Source organism: Typopeltis vanoorti, chromosome 6, assembly GCF_054136105.1.
Source record: "Typopeltis vanoorti isolate ZY-2024b chromosome 6, IOZ_Tvanoo_1.0, whole genome shotgun sequence".
Classification (NCBI taxonomy): domain Eukaryota; kingdom Metazoa; phylum Arthropoda; class Arachnida; order Uropygi; family Thelyphonidae; genus Typopeltis; species Typopeltis vanoorti.
The window spans coordinates 27,667,994-27,687,739 of NC_143554.1; positions in this window are offsets into that span (position 1 = coordinate 27,667,994).

Here is a 19,746-nt window from a genome sequence, read left to right on the forward strand (position 1 = left end):
ACGATTACAATAACTAAAACCAGAGTTTAATTAATTGTGCTTAATATATTCAACCACCCTTCCTTTCATGTGTTCACCGAATTCCATCTAAGTGGCCTCTGAATGTCATTTCTGTTTTTTCCCGGAGTCAGATAAATACATTCCCTCATGGGAATGGAATATCGTTTCTTACTTTATTGTCAGTGATGATCCTCAAAAAACAGTCAGGCAGGAGATTATGAAATATTTGTTCTGGTCTCCTTCCTATAAAACCCTGTTGCATTTAGGACATCTGTGAGCATTGTGATAATGGCCATCTTGAGGATGGTTGTCTGGGCAACAGAAAGATTTGACCAATGGTCCTTTGCTCAAGCTTTCTGCAATTTCTGTTTTCATTGCAAACGTTGAAATCAATGCTCATGAAAGGTACTCCGTGATATAGGGATCAACTGTTTCAGCGAAGTCATTCCCTTTTAAATGGAGAGATAACCCAAGCCACTCACAATGAATTCTCAGCTCTGGCTTATATAGACATAAGTTAACCTATGTCTATAAAACTCAACAGAAATTCTATCAGATCATTGATATGTTTTTAGCTTTATATTTTTGATTCCTGTTGCTGTAAAAAGTAAGTTCTGAAATGCGGTCTGATTGGCTTAGAATTTTCTCAAAGTCCAGTCTAGTGACAATGCTCGATTTTCCTACTCTTGTCTCCAAAACTGTTGTAATGTGATTTTCCATTGGTGTACTCTCTGTTTTCCTCTTCCCTTTCCCATTTGTAATGGGGCGAACAGTTTGGCTAAATGGTAACCACTCTATGAGAATGATGAGAGTTCACGATCTCTTTTTGCTTGAATCTGTTAGGATAGAGTTCTGACTCCCACTGGTGAGAATGAAAGCATCAAGGCAGCCGTTGAGACTGTGGCAGCTGCTCCCGACGCCTCACCATTCAGGTGACGTGCAGGCACCAAATCGTCCGCAGACGACCTAGGTACTGGTCTAGGTGTCGTACTTAGAAGAGCAGCCACCGTACTGCGATCTATTGAGACTTATCCTCTGACCTGGGAATTGGTCTGAAAGATTTTCACAACACAGCTGTTTGCTTTTAGAAACAGCGCACCTCTTTGAATGAAAACGCACATGAGAACTGCCCAAATGAGCAAAGACAGTCGCCACTCCCTCCCATCAACACGGACAGTACAGAAAGATTAGAATCTGCCGTGTATCATCCATTAAACACACGTGTAAGAGAGAAGCAGCTGACACTTTACGCAGTACTCATCGTTCCACGAAGGTAAATCACGGTCATCATGCCAAAGTCAAAATATCACAAATATATGTCTTCGAAATATTTTTACCTACTGGTTATATTAATATGAATAAATAAAAAGTATACTTCTGAACTATTAATTATTCATCTAAATATTTTTTTATTTATTAAATTTTGAAAAAATAATATTAAACGCAAGCGGGTTTTTTCTCCTGGGAACTCGGGTTTTTCGTCCAGTAAACAAGAAAATTGGCTGTAGAACCCACATTATTTCAGACATTAACAGTTATTTCAGACAGCAATATCCTATTAGGATTAGGTACCAAGAGATGGCAGCACTTGTTTGCCCGTCTCTTCATCGGTGCCGCGTATAATTAGTGATAGACATGGGCCAGTTATCTCTGATTGGCTACCGGTGGAGATTGAACTACTCACTCTCTAAAAGCTGGATAGGATTAAAAAGGCTTCGGCTACTCCCAATAAGGGAATAAAAGATGTTAGCTAATTTTTATTATCTTTTTTATTTATTTTAAAATACTAATGCCCTAATTAAATGCTACATTTATTTTTTAGTCTTTTCCAACACCGATCGTGGCGCCATCTTTGGATATGTTTCTTTCATAAACTGACCAACAAACCCCCGTTTCAAAGTGAATCTTTCGCACCTCACACTTGATCGATTTTTTGTTTCTTCCTTTTCTCTTTAAAGATGAAATTGATAAACCCCAGTGGGTCTTCAAGAAGAAGACTCGTTCTGAATTGTCAGTTAACCGCACCATTGACTCGACTGTCAGCGAATATTCTGGTGAGATATCTCTGCAGCCCAGCTGTCCTAAAATTGTGCAGTTCCCCCATGTAATCCTTGTTATTCTTTGATGATGGCTAAGCTGATGATTTTTTTCTTGCTTCCAACGTTTTAAAGGAAATATCCACTAAATAACAATGACAAGGCTAAGTTTACGCTACAAATAAAATTTTTGATTATTTTAAAGATTTTTTCCAATACTTGGCTGTCGAACTTGTGAAATGCCCTCCAGGGATGTGCGTACCCGTTGATTCTTTTACGGTCAACTCCATCGACTGCCTTTCGGCAAAGTTTCTTTTTCTAAAAATTAAATTACATAAAAAATAAAAAAAAGGGAAAAATGAAAAATTCACCGAAGTGTTAACTCTTCTGTGGCTTCCTTTATATCCACATGAGCGATTTCTTCAAAGTCAGGTGTTTTTTAACCACTTCAGGGACTTTTTTTTTATTTTATTTTCGTCCTCGTGGGATTGTTCAATTCTCCGATAAACCACAAACGAATTTTTGCGGCGTTTCATAATATAATCTTTAGCAAAGTTTGGTGTATGTTTACAGATGCGTGCTGATGAAGTAATTCTACACGTGATGCAATTAGAATTCACCTCAATTGACCACTGAGGAAAGAAAATCTACACATACCCATATAACCCCCCCCCCAAAAAAAGGGAGTTTTTAATTAAAAAAATCAGTAGATTTGTGTTGGCTATATCTTTATTAAAAGGCTACCCCCCCTTTTTTTTTCCCGCCTATTATTTTCGCAACAATACTTAAATTTCGAAAAATTTTAAAGATTAATATTTACGAGTTTCCATGCCGACTATTCAATGTTTGTTGTCTGTTGTCTTCTTGTGTTTGTCAGAGTAGCGAGATTTTCCATTCGGTTTGAAAAGAAAGACCTCAGTTCAAATCCAGGACGTGTAGAAACTTTGAAAGGACTTTTCATTTGAAGGTGAATCAACCGGTCTCCCCATTGGGAGCAGCGTTGTTTTACATTGTGGGGTTAGTACGGAGGATGTTCGGTGATTTTACGTTGATACTTGAACGATTGTTATTCCTCCGCAATGTCCTGTGAAAATGGATTGGGGAGCTACGAAAATTATAATTTTTCTTGACTTTATTTGAGCAAACAATAATTATTTATTGCAAGAAACAAAACTGGTTCGGTTTCATAAATGCCCTTTAAAATGTCCCCCTTAGGTTCGGATCCGTATCCTGATTAGGAAAGGCTATGTAAAGAACAAAAATTAATGCAACTAGAAGTTCATCCCTTGTGTCCATCTTGCTTTCATTTCACTGTTCTTCATGTACCCAGGGACGAATTCTCCATGCTTGCTATGCTTGCTGCTCAAGCTCATTACTTGAGAAAGAAGTAATATTTATTTGTTAATAAATGCATGCATTTATAAAGCTTTTATTTTTGTAGACAAAAGACGTCTTAAGCTTGCGCGGCAATAATTGAGCTTTGGGTTGTGTATCGAAGGCCGATGCTTGCTCGTCTAGTCAAAGCTACCTTGGCTTGCTCGGTTGTGGGAGCTTCAGGTCCTCTCAGCAGCACTGTGATTTCATGCGCGCGCATAGCCATATCCGCTCCCTTTACGTCGTCTTAAACACATGCCATACGCAGTAAAAGTAGCTCAAGCTAGTGAGCTTCAGCCAGCCTTTACGAGTGTGCGTGTTGCTTGGGAAAATTAAGTTACAACCAACTTTTTATGAAGATGTTATTGACCAGTTCATAAAGAAGAACCGTAGGGTAGAATTTGTATTCAAGTAGGTAAATTGAAAAAAGGTAGAATATCATTTGTAAAATACATGTTGTATTTGTATGATCAAATGTACATAAATTTCTAAAAATATAGTTTTAAATGGTCAGTAATTCATAATTCCGCTAATCAGACTTCAGTCACACCTCTCACTCCTAGAATGATAACAAGAGCAAACGTGAATTTCAAGACCAGCATTCTCCCCTGCATGTACCCCCCTTTCCCCATTTATGCTTATCTGATAATTCTCCATTTCTGTATTGCGTTACTAATCAAAAACGAGGGACAGCAGTTCTCCGTCATTCTCATAATAATGACGCATCCACTGCTACCTCATTTTGAGTTAGAAAAAAATTCATTCCTACAGTTGAACACATAAATGCCTGTTGGCGCCGGAGTCGAACCATGAAGTTCTTATCTGGCACTCACTCTCACACCTGAGTGTGTGTATGTGTTTGTGGAAAGGTGCACGGTATCTTTTTTGACATCCAGCTGAATCAGTTCCGATTTTATTCCTCGCTATAATTTGAACATAAAGGCGTCCTACCATTTACACATCAATTGAAAAATCACAGTCCTCTCTTCCGCTCTCCCCCCCTTTTTTTTCTGTCTTTCAATTCCGGCTGCTTTTTTCCTCGGAATGCAAGACATTGATCATTACTTCATCTGCCTGCTCAATAACACACCACTCATCTAATAGCTCAGCTGTTTGGTCCCGTTTTTATTTGGCATTCTTCATTCACTTTATTTTTGTGAGGATCTTTGTGTATATTGTATAAATTACATTCACATTTACCATCGAGATTAAAAAAAACAAAACAAACACCGACTTTGCATTTGCAGTTAGTTGACTCTTTGAAACAGTATGCAATATTAATTTCCATGTTGTCAGTATCAGTTGGTTGTCTAAATACGAAAGCCTTTCAAATATTGACTAGTTAGTGACTGCTTACGACCTCAAAAACATCTTATAAATCCAGCTATGAAAATATCGGTCTCCCCATAAGTAGAATAACAGTAGGACCAGGTCAATGTTAAGTGACAGAGCATCTTAGACATGCACTTGCTTGTTCAAGTTGCTGACAGGAGTGACTGGTGCGTGCACTGCTGTGTTCCCCCCTCACAATTTCTTCAGCCTAAGGAGATCCAGCTAAGTATGCTTATGTTGATATGATTAAAATTAACATTTACAAACGTGAATTTATTTTATCCTTTCCCCCAGATTGAAAATTGACATTATCGGGAAAAGTAAGTAAGGTAAAATTCAAATTGTTATCCAGTGCTGTTCTGCTGTACGACAGACACGCGCGATGGAAATCACGTGCAATAAAATCTTGTTTCGGAAGCTCTCCCATTTCTTAAAGAAAATCAGGGTTCGTACAATTTTACGAACGGTTTCTGTTATTACTATAAAGAAAAGAGCTTCTGCCACCTCCACCGTGTTCCGTAATAATCTTGTGCTCCCCCATCTCTTCTCACCCCGTGGTATTAAAGGGAAGAGTTTTTAATCTCGACCGTCATTAAGAGAGAGTTCGGACAGAATTAGCGGAAATCAATATCCCATCAGTAGATCCGTGTTCGAGCGTATAATTACAGCGGGAGGGTGTCGAGTATGAAGGTTTTTTTTCTAATTTCTAAGTATTATTTAGACTTAAATAATTTCTTTCAGGAGCCAATTTGTACCTTCTTATATTTGTACTTTATTATCCAAGACTGGCTGCAGGGAAGGATGCATTAATTAGGACGTTCAATGCTACCAATAAGATCCATTATTGGTAGCATTGAATTACCATTACCTCCTCCTGCATTTTTAAAATTTTTTTTTTATTGCTAAAACCAGGGAGGACGACGCAAGTAATACATTCAACTGATCATTGTCTCACTCCATTCCGATTAAGATGGAAACCCTTCTCTCTTTTTTCTCACTCAAAAAAACTCCCGAAGGAAATAAAACATTCTCCGGATGGTTCAGAAAAAAATGTGTTTAACATGTTAAGAGACGCCATCGATTTTTAAGTCGCAGCTGCACCGTGCGTGCCACTGCTTTATTTGCCCGCAGTTAGTGTTCGGCAAGGAGTTTAAATTCCGTCAGGAACACGTGTTCCCTTGGCAGAAGAGAGACAATCTAGTGGTGTTTGTAGATCAATTATCAGTCACGTGGGCTTCCTGTTGGAACTGTCGTATATTACAGCTCTTTTTTTCTCTTCGTTTCTGTGTTTATTATTACTTGGTTCTGTGCGTTTTTGGTCATCTGACGTCATTAAAAATTTCATGGGAACTTTAATGTTCACAATCTACTTCCATGTATATTTGTTAATCTTTTGTTGGTGTGACTTCCGGCGAAGGGATATTAAATGTAATGTGTAATTTAAATAGCCTACTCCTCAAGATATTCAAATGTAAACCCTGTTCCTTTACACTTGGATAAAGGATTGAAATAGAATATAATTTCTCGAATTCTTAGCAAGTATAATTTACTTTGCAAATTTATGAAAATCTTTCTACAGTATTTCAATAATACGTTGATGCACTTTTTTCTACTTGTATATATTGTGCAAATATTTAATATTTATGCTATTTTGTTTTATTCAATTAAACAGTAAGTTTCTTTGTTTTTCGTAAACAGTTTTAAATTTCGATTTTTGGAGTGAAAGCACTGGAGATCTTCATACTTCCGGTATGTGATTTATAAAATCACAAACATGCGTACATCAGAAAAGAAGAATGTTATTAATATCAGCCCAAAACTCTTTGTGCTTTAAAGCGATTTTTAGCGTTGTGGAAAAGGAGTTGCATCCATAGCGCTAAACCGACTGAAGAAAGACCAATCTAAGCTCAATTTTAGTGGTTGAACTTTTACCAAACCTTTCTTTGAACGATTTCCGAGTTAATCGTGACACTGGCAAGTAGGGGTTTTTAGTTTGGGGAAACTCGGCTGCTTTATTCCGTAACTCAAGAAAATCGACCGCAGAACTCACACTATTTCAGGCAATAACATAACGGTGTTAGGTATCACGACTGTGGTAGTTTTCTGCCAGCTTCTCCGGATGCCATTGATGTTAATGGTAGCCTTGGACCAGCTATCTGTGATTGGCTAAGGGTGGAGACTGCTTTCCCCAGTTTATAAAAGTTTATAGTGAGGGCTGAATGGCCTAATCTACTCCCTTTGTGGAATAAAAGGCGTTAGCGGCTAGTTGTTTTTATTTATTTTTTTATTGAAGAATTTGTTTCTGTTTCAATGTAAACTATTGACTTTGCATTTTCCCGAGTTTTATTTTTATTTAAAAATTGAACTTTCTGCCTTGGGGATTGAAAACTGGCCACTGGGAGGGAAATGTTATCTTGAATGCGACTAGCTTTTAGAAACGATGGCTTTTATCTGCGTGAAAAAGAAATTTCATTTAATCAACAAGCACCCCGCCACTCGGTAGCAAAGATAAATTTTCTTCAAGGGAGTTAAGGAGATGGGGAGAAAGGAGGTAAGATCATAGTGCAAAAACAAGAGTTCGCCTCCTTATCCTAGAACAAACAAAACCTTCATTTTATCTCTCAAACACTTCCAACCCTACTCGGGATCCAATTTTATTTGCAGCTTTCTATTTCCAGCCTGCCCCATCCCCACCCGTCAACCACACGCCCAGTGAGCACGTGGAATGGAAAGATTAAAAACTCGTCCGTAACACATATATTTGCATAGGTAGTCCTCCTCCTTCATGTTTTACACACACACACACACACACACACACACACTTTAATCAGCAATAGTTTTCTGAGCTTCTACACGAATGCAATACGAAATTTCCCAGAATTGTTGAGAAGAGTTTTAATTTAAACAAGTAAGTGGATACATAATTAAGTATATTTTCATCCCTCTACATTTTGATGTTTACATTTACAGATGAAACATAGTAAGGCTATCATGCAAACTTTTACTGGTAAGGAATAGACAGCGCCTGCCGTTTGGACGAAAAGATGCAGGTTCGAATCCAGTTTCTAAGCGTCGAACATATTTTAAGTTTAAAATGGCAGTGATGAATTGGTATCGAAAAGAATTACCAGGTGTTGGAAATTACTGCAATTTGGAATGAGTCACGTGATTAAGAAACGAAATAAGGACTTTTCAACTGAAGGGATGCTACCTTCTCTGTCTCATACGCAGATGCAAGGAATTCCCCTTTCGTACATTCATTCTTCCCCCTCTCAGACCAAACAATTCTTAGAACACACTTACAGACATAATGTTTTTCTTGCCCTTACATTATCGTAAACAACAAACTTCCAATGTTTGCAGTTGTTAGTCGAAATATGAAATTTGCCTAATTTCATGAGTTTGTTATTATTAAAAGAAACAAGTTTAAGAATGAAATATCGGAAATCTATTTAAAGCATCTACATCTAATTTCCGGAGCAAATTTTAGGTAAGGTATAGAATGAAAATGTGTTATTGCTCCGCGTTATTTTAGACGTGTTACTTTTCTCTTGTTGAAATCCTTACTTTTCTAATACAGATCATCTAAAAAATGCTATTTTAAAAAAAAGTTAACAGGCGAAGGGATTAAAAAAAAACTTCTTGTTAGCTAATTTAAGTTCTGGCAATCTTTGCCACTAACCTAAGTGTTCTGTTTTATTTTTCTTAACATCCTTAAGATACTGGCAAGATTTCAGAGAGAGAGAAAAAAAAAAAAAAAAAACAGTTGGACATTTATTAGGACTACAGTTCTTCGTAAACACTCCAGACAGACAGACTAGAGGTAGCATACAAACCACCTCTCGCTTTATTCCCGATAAAAAATATTTTGCATTGATTTAACAGTAGTTCTGTTGCACTTTAAAAATGTTCTCAGCGGGCGTGAATGCAATTTGTTGGCCCACCGAAGAAGAAAAAAAAACAAAACAGTATCGCAGAAACCAGGATTTCTTTGTTTTCACTTCCTTTTTTCCCCCCAGGTATTTCCGCGCTGATAACTGGGAGCGATGCAGACACAGGCTGCTGTCTGTGCTTCGACAGATAACTTCAAGATGTTATCTGTCTCTTCTGTTATCAGCGTTTTAATTTTGAAAAGACAGTGACGAATTATTGATGAAAAGAAGGTACAAGGTTGGAAATTACTTAAAATTGGAATGCGTCAGATGATTAAGAAACGAAACAAAATTTTCAATGTAACATTACCATTTGTAATTTGTACTTGCGTCGATAGATATTATTCAGCACGTATTATTGATTCCATTTTTTGAGTTCATTTGTAAAAACCAGCTGTTTATTTTCAAAGGTGAGGGAGGCAATTATCCTCTCTGGTCATTCCGAGATCATTTTTTCTCTGTTGCTAATATACGTGAAGGCTCGCTACAAAGTAAGGAAGAGTAAGTGGAAAATAAATGGAATGCGATAGGAGTGCTTTGAAAACTAAACTAACAAAAACCAACATATCTGAAGAGATATGTTGGTTTTTGTAGGCTTACATCACAACAATACAATTGGAGTGTTTTGTTTTCTTGTGTGAGTGCCATTCTTCTGTGCTGTTATTACGAGTTTTAGGGCCGGACTACTGGCATATGTTGAATATTTGATAATGATGTTCCCATCAGATTTACTTTTCATGCTGCTGAGAGGGAGGTTCAGACAGTTTATGGGAAGGAAATGACTGAAGAACTGAAGGAAAGAGACTGCATCCTTCAGCTATATTCTTTGTAATGGCATTACTAAACTGTCATTACAGACAGACAGATTATACGACTGTTTTTTATCTGTTTATCCATTTGATGTTATCATAAAGATACGCTGAAGAATTTCCGGATTCAGTTTGCTTTTTGTGAACTTTAATTTTGAAGTTTTTTATGAATAATAATAATAATTATTATTATTATCCAATGACTAATGATAATTTTTTTTTTTAATGAAGCTCATCTCCAATGATAGAAATTAAATAAAATGATTATGTTTTAGTATTTTCAACTTGCTTGCTTGTTTACTGCAGACGCTGAGGGTTCGAAATCCCGTTGAGGCATGGATGATTGTAAAAGTCTGTTCTAGATGAGCTTGTGTAGCTCCTTTGATTTCATAAGGCTTTTCTCAGAAAAAAAATCAAAAACGTATCCTTCAAAACGAAATGTTAACCTTCACAATTTCCTTAAATTAGCGTAATATAAGAAGATCGTGAGAGTCCTGAATGCATTTACTCAAATTAGAACAACAACATGTCACTTCGATTGTCATTTCTCTAGATTGACCATCCGGTATTTCGTCGTGGATCTCGCAGGTTTTCCGTGCCCTAGGGGAAAATATTTTCGTCTCTTGGCAAGTCAGATATCTACCGCTAGATAAATGAAGGCATTTCAAAGCACCTCTGGATGACCATCTATGATAGAACGATGAAGTGAGACCTGAAGAGCACTTTAGGACTTTAAGTATAATCCATTGAATTTCTACAAGTTAACCACACTGTGAGGGGTCACCATAGTCGTACCATATAAGAGCCTGTGACAGAGGTCTTGATGTTCTCCAAATGATTAAATTTAGATTATTGCAGAAAATTCTCGCTGTAACGTGCATTGATTATCATCCTATCCTTCTGCTGTCCTGAAGACTTCAAGGATTAGTTGGATGCTGAATATTGTGATTTGAATATAATTTTTTTTCCTAAGTAGAACATGTCGTGTTTTCCGCGCTCTGTCGTTTCTCCTTGTTTCACAGTTTGCTTTTAGATTCACGTTTTGTTATCAGTGAAAATGTGTTTCAAGAAGATAGTTTCAAAGATGGATCATTGGTCACTTCTGTCCACACTGACCAGGAAATACAACAGTGTTAAATCAGTTTGATCTACCTCACAAACACCAGACGTTTCGGTGGGCATTTATAAAATCCAAAAGAAAAAAGTTGCTTAAAAAATTCTATGAACAAAAGAAAATGCACCGTTTTTCTTCTTGCAATACACAAAAGAGATAAAAAAAAAAAAAGTGGCAAACCAACAGTGGGCACTTCTTGAACTGCACCAAAAGCGCGTTTTCATTATCTTATGTCATGCGGTGACGTCTAAGGAATTCTCCACCCCACACCCTAATGTGGGAGAACGCTGAGTTTACTTCTCCTAGGACCTAGGATGACCAATTTCAACTTGGGATTGTGTATATAGTGGATGCACGAAGTTGTATGAATGAATAAAAACCAAACATTCACCCTCAAGGCGGCCTTTAGGCAGAAGAGCGGATACGCCAACTACTCTGCAAACCAGTCCGGCACTGTCCAGATGAAATTACATTATAGTTGACATTGTTGCTATTCTTAACACATTATTAGCTCTTTATAATCGATTGGTTTTCATTACATAGAGAAGAGAAAATGTATTTCTGAATTATCTGGAAAGGCACGAGTAGCTCATCATCGTCAATGTTACAGATTTGTTCGATTTGTTCCTGTTGGTCCTTGGGTTGATTGGTACGCACATTGCGCAAACTCGTCGAAGTGAAGACCTGTTGTGGATGAATTGACTGGAGAGAGCTATGATTGATTTACAGTTGGCTTACCGTTCACCGATGTCACCTTTCTGTTAAAGTGAGCGGAGTTTTTATTTATTTATTTATTTATTTAAGCGATTAAAGTTCATTATAACTTTCAGATTTCATTTCTACGGTTTCTCGCGCATACAGCAGCGGATCCCATTTACAAAAAAAAAGGGGAGGGGGAGGGATGGAAAGTAAGAATGAAAGAAAGAAAAATTTAAACTCTGTGGATACTTTCTTCGTTACTTACCCTCATTCACACCTGCACAGTTAATGATGATTCCTCTTCATACTCCCTACAAACTGCTGTTCTTGAATGTTTCTGTCATCTGAGGAAGATCACTTGACAAACGTTTCTATTTGCGTTTCTTAAGGGAAAAATAGAGAATCTTTTTTTAAAAAACTACCACTTCGTTGGAATCTGGCGGAAAATTATTCTTCCATAATTAAGGAAGCAAAATATATTCTGGCAATACTCCCACGATTGCACTGCGCAGCGAAGAGGAAAATGGAAGTGATTAATTCTAGCATTGAATTCTTTAAAAAAGGTCAAATGCATTATGGGCGAATAAATATAATCACGTTCCTCAGTAATAAAATTAAATGATGACTTCTGCATCAAGTTCTTTCTTTCTTCCAAACATATTCAGAAAAATTTCAATTTATTTTTTCATTTTTAATATTTTCATATCAGGATTCAATAAATAAGATGTCTATTAAAATTCACTACAATGACCGCAGGTCCAGTTGCGAATCACCCACTACCCTTATTACAGCAATCGCTAAGATCAAAATTACATTACAGGAAAGGGTATCGTTTGAATAATCTCTGAGTATTAGCTTGAAAAAGTTCCATGTTGGGTCTCTGGAGTAGGGTTTCCGGTATTAAAAATAAATAAAAGTACGAAAAATATAGAGAACAATAAAAATAAAAAAAATCCTTAGCCAATCCACTTTACGAATGTAGGTTTACAAACCAACCTTTCGTGGGTGGGAGACACAGAAAAAAATGGCCTTTGCATCATTTGGTGCCGATTTATTCTGGCATCCGAACGGGTGCCAGAATAAACAATTTTGTCCTGTTGGGTTTACAAATAAAATGCATCCGACCTTGAGAACTAAAAGAAGAGTTAGTCATCGAGAATTAAAAGGCTTTGATTGAACTCCTTATAAGAAGATGACATTGAAAGAAGCCTCCCCCTTCCTGTTGCCTTTCTCTGTGATATCAGCATTATCGTGACACACACAAGGCAAAGATGAATCTTCTGTTGGCAATCACATAAGTGGAAAATCCTCTTATCGAAAAGATTTCCGAATCACAAAATATTAAAGATCCATCCGAAATAGTTAGAAGAAAGAAGCCTATTTAAGTTACAGAGTCCTAACTTTTAAAAATAAAACGAGCTAATTGGACATTTATCGCACTGCTTTGATGATAAACACCATAGATTCTAATGTTAGTGCTTTGAGCATTTATACTCTCTGTCTATCACAAATTTGCAAATGTTTGCGCGGGTGAGTGAGCTGCTATTCTGAGAGAATAAAAACCTAAATTCAAGAGTTTCCAACCTTTCACTTCCATCTACTATTTTATTTTATTTTATTTTATTTTATTTTATTTTATTTTATTTTGATCGGAGGCATTCGGATTCACGTTCCATTTACCTCATTCATTATAATTCGATTTGTAAATCAAAGACGAAGCGAATCGTTTCTACGTTGTTAAATAGACAGAAATGGAGGATATTAAAGATCTATCCTTTTTTGTTTAAATAAAAATAAAACTTTGGCTATGAAATAAGGATGGATCTTTAATATCTCCTATTTCTAGCACTCAGTTTCTGCTGTTTTATAAAAGAACTCAAAGAATTTGGAAGGTTTTTTCCCCACTTGGTTAGACTATAATAAATTTAGTTTAATCCTTTATCCAAGTGTGAGCAAACAAAGTTTGCACCTGAAGTATCTTCGGGACTGAGGCAACTCGTGGTAAATTATAGTCTATCCAAGTGGGAAAAAAACTTCGAACATCTTTCTCTTAATCCAAAGTAATTTAATAATAAGGTGAGACACCTTTTGGCAACTCGTGTAGGTAAATATAACTTCTCCAGTGCTTCCACCTTAGTATCACCACCGTGATACTAAGTGGTATATATTTCGTGAGTGGGTCTGGCTACCACTCACGAAACCTCAATAAAGGTTGAAACCGATCTGAGTAGTGGCACTTCTCTTAATGCATAGCATTATACATATCTGCAAGGAGATGTGCTTTGCATTATAGGAGATACTAAGACACGGAGTGATGAGAGCTTGATCCACCTTTACCATGAGTTGCCTCAGTCCTGAAGATACTTCAGGGGCAAACTTTGTTTGCTTACACTTGGATAAAGGATTAAACTAAATTTATTATTAAATGAAAGAATTAGAACAGTTTTAAAGCAGGATTGCATAATCGTTGCACTGGTGACCGGTGGAACGATTACTAATGAACTCGAAGCGTGGGAGAGATGTATTTTCCGTCAGCGAACTCGCGGTCGGTGCGTAACCTATTTACTAAAATAAAGAGCCAAAAGGCTTCACTTCGGTGATGCAAAATTCTATAAATGAAGTGGATATTAAATCCGACATTATTTCATAGCCGAATACAGAAACTATAAAAGTTTCCGACCGAGAGTTCGCTTACGGAAAACACTTCTCTCCCACGCTTCGAGTTCATTAGTACTGAGTTTTTGCTGTCTTAGGTTTCTGCGTAGTCTCTGACGAAAACCAATCAGTTTGAAACAGCTCTCATTCTAGTGAAACCTTATCAAACAAACAAACAATAGGAGGTGAAACTAGCGATCGTGCTTCCTAGCTTAACGGGAATACACTCCCCGCTCTCTGGTCAAACTTCGCCCAAACTTTTATAGTTTCTGTATTCGGCTGTGAAATAATGTTGGATTTAATATCCACTTCATTTATATTATAATTATTATTATTATTATTATTATATTTACTCTATTTCCTGCATTTGTCATTCCACTGGGCAGGAAATAGCATAAAACATATTTCCTAGCAAGTAACTAAAGTAAAACGAAAAAGTTTAAATTGCGGGGTAAAAAAAAGGAGAATTCCGTTTAAAAATCCCCACGGAAAAGTAAGAAAGAAATCAGAAGAAAGAAAGAACTTTCTTAAAGAAGGCTTACTTCGGATTGCAATCCTTCTAAAACAACTATCATCGCTAAGAATACTCCACAGTTCAATCCCCTCCTTAGCTTCGAAATACTGCGTGTACTTGAATCTTGGTTGAGTGTTTTCGCCGAAATGAGGTCACAAAGACGGCTATAATATCCTGCCGCTACTGTCGGAAATATTCTTGTAGCACGAGGAACTAGCAGACGACATGCAGTCAGCTGTTTGTCTTCTGTTTTTCGAGTTTGATCGCCCGGTTGTGTTCCAGCATTGGTGCCCTTTTGATGACTTCTGGGTCCAAGTTAATTTTTTATTCGCTTTATTTCTATGCAATTCTAACTCGCTCTTTCTCCTTCTCTCACTTTTGCTCCGTTTTGTTTTCTTTAAGACATCACAATAGTCGATCTTTCCGGCTGCCTTCTGAGCAACAAAAGATACAAACGCTTGTCAAGACAAGAGATGCCGTCTTACTACGTTCCTGTACGTGTTTTGTGATTATCTCACGAACTCTTCCCGCCCCCCCCCTCCCCTCCCAATATATTTCAGTTTGTATCAAGTTTATAACTCACCCCGCCGTTTGATTGCAGGCGATTTCCATCTTACGATCAACCAAGATGGAATGAAGAAGTAACAAGGAAATTCGCCTGCGATGAAACGGCGGGGTGACTTAAGGAGCGTTTGATTAAGTTACAAAAGCAATTTTGATATTGAGGGATGACTTCCCTTTGCTATTGGCCTTTTATAACCTTTTATTATTCTGAAAGCAAAGCAATTTAATAATAAATTACTGTGAGTCCATGTCTCTGTCACGAAAAGCTGGTCCCGCATCAAGATTCACGTGAGCTAATAAGAATGTGGCCGAAGAAATCTTCTCATACATAAAGAAGTGATATTTCGTTACCATGGGGAAATTACTTGTCACTGCCTCTTTTATTAGTTTAAAAGTAATCAGGTACACTTTTTACATTTTAATGGTATTTAAAAAGCAATAAAAGACATGTGCGGTATCATCTTCATCCCTCTTTCTCTCTTTACTGATATTAGTTAATCGATGAGCAAGCCTCTGTTGCTATTTTAATTACATCCTTTGAAGCCTTTGGTAGATGGGATGATATTTGCTTCCAATTAACATTTAGTTCAGAGTATGAGGGCTGACTTTCTTTTTTCCTAACAAAAAAAAAAAAAAACATAACTGGGGATTGTGATACGTCTTTTCTTATTTGTATGACGAAAACATATTTCCATTTTCCAGTGAATACACCCGCCAAAAGAAAACATGCGCCCAGCTGAAGACAAGACATTATGAGTGCACAGTATTGGACTGAAAAGGTGGACGAAAAAAGTGCTATGCATGATATTATTTCATCAGATAGGATCGAATTCTTTTTTTTTTTTCAATCATTATTGCAGTCATTGCAAAATCGGGTTCTTTTTTAATCATTATTTCAGCCAGTGGTTACACGCTGGAGAGGAGGATACTTTTTGAATGAGAAGATTCATCCTAGTTGCAAAACTCACGTACTTAATAGTTGCATATTTTCATAAAAATCTGGAAAACACCTGGGTTCGATTCCTGTAGAAAGAGAGGAATTTATAAATGATTTTTAACTAATGATAGTTAGCCCTTCAATCGGACTGATTACCAATACACGGTACCAACATATTATATATTGGTCAACCAGCTTCTCCTTTATGAGCTCAACATAAAAAAAAAAAAAAATCAGACGAAGCATGGCTTTCCACACTCTGATTAAACAGGCAAGTTGGCCAGGAGAGGTCCAGGGGTCCGTATAATTTATGAACTGATGGTTGCATCTAATGCTGTCCCCAAAATAGAAGATAATCATAAACAAAGAGCACAAAAGGCGTTTTTAAGAAGAAATGACTTAAAATTGTTTAAAGTGTGTTTGTAGAGTTTCAAAACTCGATACTGAACGATCATTTTATTTCAAGTCACTTTTACAGCAAATATTAAACATTTTTGGGTACAAGCTTGAAAGATAAATATTTTATTTAGAGTCCATTTTTATGTATTATTAGTTTTTTTTTTTTTTTTACTGTTATTGCATTTATTTACGTGCTATATTTTCCATATCAGAATAATGTCGTCTTTCATGTACTCTTTGTCTCAAAAGTTTCCTTTTTTTTCTTTTCATTTATTATTCATTTCATGGTCACTAAACTACGTTGTTGTTCTTTCTTTCATTCTCAGAAGTGCAATGTTTTTAATACTTAGATCTTAAGTTATGCACGACCTTAAAAGATAGATGCATTCACTTTTAACAGTTGTTTTTCCTTCTTCTAGTTTGACCACCGATTAGAGGGTCCCTCGACACTTCTGCGCATGTCAGAAAAAGGAGAATCCATTCAATAGGGAAATCAATCTGTCTTCTGGGATGTGTTTGTTTATTATTACAGGTCGGAAAATTTAGCTTTTCTTTTACGAACATTGTTGTTTTTAAAGTGTAACTATTTTGCTTTTATAACAGTTGTAAAAATGCACATAGAGTAATAACAAAATTAAAAAAGGTGTAGCATAAAACAAAAATTTAACTAAGCTCATTTTTAAGAACGTTTTCTATAAAATAAAAATAATTATACAGAAAAACAGAAATTTTTTCAAATGAACTTAGATATTCTAAACTTACAGTTCAGAGAACTGAGACACTTTAATATGTCCTTAACCGATTAATTATTTCTGACTTGTTGTGACTCTTTTAACAAACCCATGCAAAAAAGGTTGGGAAAAAATACCATTATTAAATCCTTTTAATCTTCAGAGTCATCTGAATCGGTGTCCGAATCGCCATCACTTTCACTTAAACTAATCACAAAGGTTCGCATAATTCTTCGATAATTCCGTCTCTGCCCCAATACATATTTTCCAATTAGGTGACATAAGAGCAATATTTTCCCCAGTTTTGAACTGTAATACTTTCAGTCGCCTGTTCTGAAAGCTTAAAAAGCTTCGACATGTCAATATCTCCAGTTACGTTGGATGGCGAATGAAACTTTCACTTCTGCCCAAACATACTCAATAGCATTAATATCGCAATGATATGGTGGTAGCCTCAAAGCTAGAAATCCATGCTCTTTGAGCATCATGTCGAATTTAAATAGTTTAGTTGTGGGCGAGTTTCTTTTGACCAAATTAAGCAATTCAATTTTTTGCATATCTGGGGAATGAGAAATGTTATTTGCAGAGAGCCAATCCATAAGAACTTGCTTCTTATTAGACAATTTGGAACTTTGTTTGATCGAATAGAGTGATATGAAGCATAATCAATTATAACAACAGCATTTTTAGGAAGGTTTGGAATCAGTTTTTCTTCTGCCCACTTTTCGAAGATCGTAGAATTCATTTGCCTATGGTAATTGGCTTTGTATAGTAAGTTTGAATTCGGTAAAAAACCCATTTCTCCAACCGCACACAAAATTATTATGCGCCGCGAGGCATTTCCGGTTTGTAGCACTCCACATTCTTCTATAGACTGCCAACATTTTCCATAAGTTAAATTACTATCAATCCAAGTTTCATCTAGATACACAATCGGTCATTTCGCCTCCCTGAAACGTCTTATTGCTCTCAAATACTGCGTTCTAGATAAAACAATGTCACTTCGCTCCATGATAAGTTTCCTTTTATTCTGGGACCTTTTAAAACAAAATCCGATTTCATGAAGTATTTTCCTTAAAGTTTTTCTTTTCCAAAGAAAATTAATTTTTTCTTTAAGCACAGGAATCAATTTCGGAACAGTTGGCACTCTTTTCTCGACCACGTAAAATTCGTGAATAGTTCTTATAACGTCACCATCAAAATCATTCAAAGCTACGGTTTCGATGGTGCTCTGGTGCTTTTTTTTAGGAGATTTAAATTGTGGCTTACCTTCACCTTTTGATTCCCTACGAATTCTTTTAACAGTCGACCCCGATACGCCCGCAATTGCACTTGCAAATTTTATGACTTGAGAAAGGGGAACAATAAGACGATTATTTTTCCAGAATGTCAGCACATTATTCAATATTCTTTTGCAAGAGCTACTGAAACGTTTAACAACAGAACTTGTTGACTGTACTGAATCCATCACACAAATTAATAATAAAAAAATAATGCAAAAAAGCAACAACAAAAATCAAGCTAGTACTAGTACAGCGACAGACAAGAAAGCACGTGATTTCGCATGTTGGCGACCAATTCGTGCATCCATCATTTCTCTCTCCCCTTCAGCATGAATCGACTATTCTTGGCAAAATGCCAAGGAGAGATCTACAAACGGTGGGCGAACTTATACCACACTTTGAAGACTTTTTTCTTGAAGAAAATGCTTTCGTAGCTCAGTATTTAAAGGAAATCCTTTTCGGATGAAAAAGACCTCGGTTTTAATTCTGAATAGGACGCGAAGAACCCTTATGAGGGCTTTTCAACTGAAGGTGAGATATCCGATCCTATACGAGGTGTAAGATGAGTTATCAGGTTCAAACTATTAAAACCCATCTCGTCAAAGAATTGCATGTCAGGATTGGATACAAATTCACAGACCCCCCCCCTACCCCGAGAATTGTTATGAGTAACCTATTTCGACGTAACTTATAGTAGTTAGCTTCGTTGATAAAACCCACCGCTGCTTTACCGTAAATATTGGCGGTTCGACGTAAGCCACGGATCATTTGTAAAAATGAGTCCCAGATGCACTGTATAACGCTTTATGTTTGTAAAGTTGATAATTTTCTTACTGATTATGATTAAAGTTATTTCTTGGATAGAACATGATAGTCAGCAAATGGCCATGAAATGCGAGTACTGAGCTGCGTTCTGGGAATTCCTAGACTCTGGAATTCATTTAATTTATTCTTTCGGCTTACTGTACTAAATTCTATCGATCAGTGTTCATTTTCACTCGTAAAGCGCTCTGCTAATCTTCATTATGTGGCTGCGGTCCTTCGCTAGAAACCAAAGATCAGCAAAACACGGTGGAAATAAATGAATGAAATCCGCACTGTCTCTGGTCCCACGTGGGTAGACGCTCACAAGTCGTGACTATTATAATTCTCATAGGATATTTAGAAGTCTTGTTTGCATTCGACCCCATTCTCGCGAATGTATTCAAATTTCTATTACACTTACTAATCACCCGCAGTTTAATGTTTCTCAATTCGAAAGCGCTAAACTCACCTGCACACACAGAGACTACTATAATCTAACACCACAACTCTGTGTGGAGTAGTGTGCGGCTTAAATATAATCTCCCGTCTTTTATTTTCTTAAT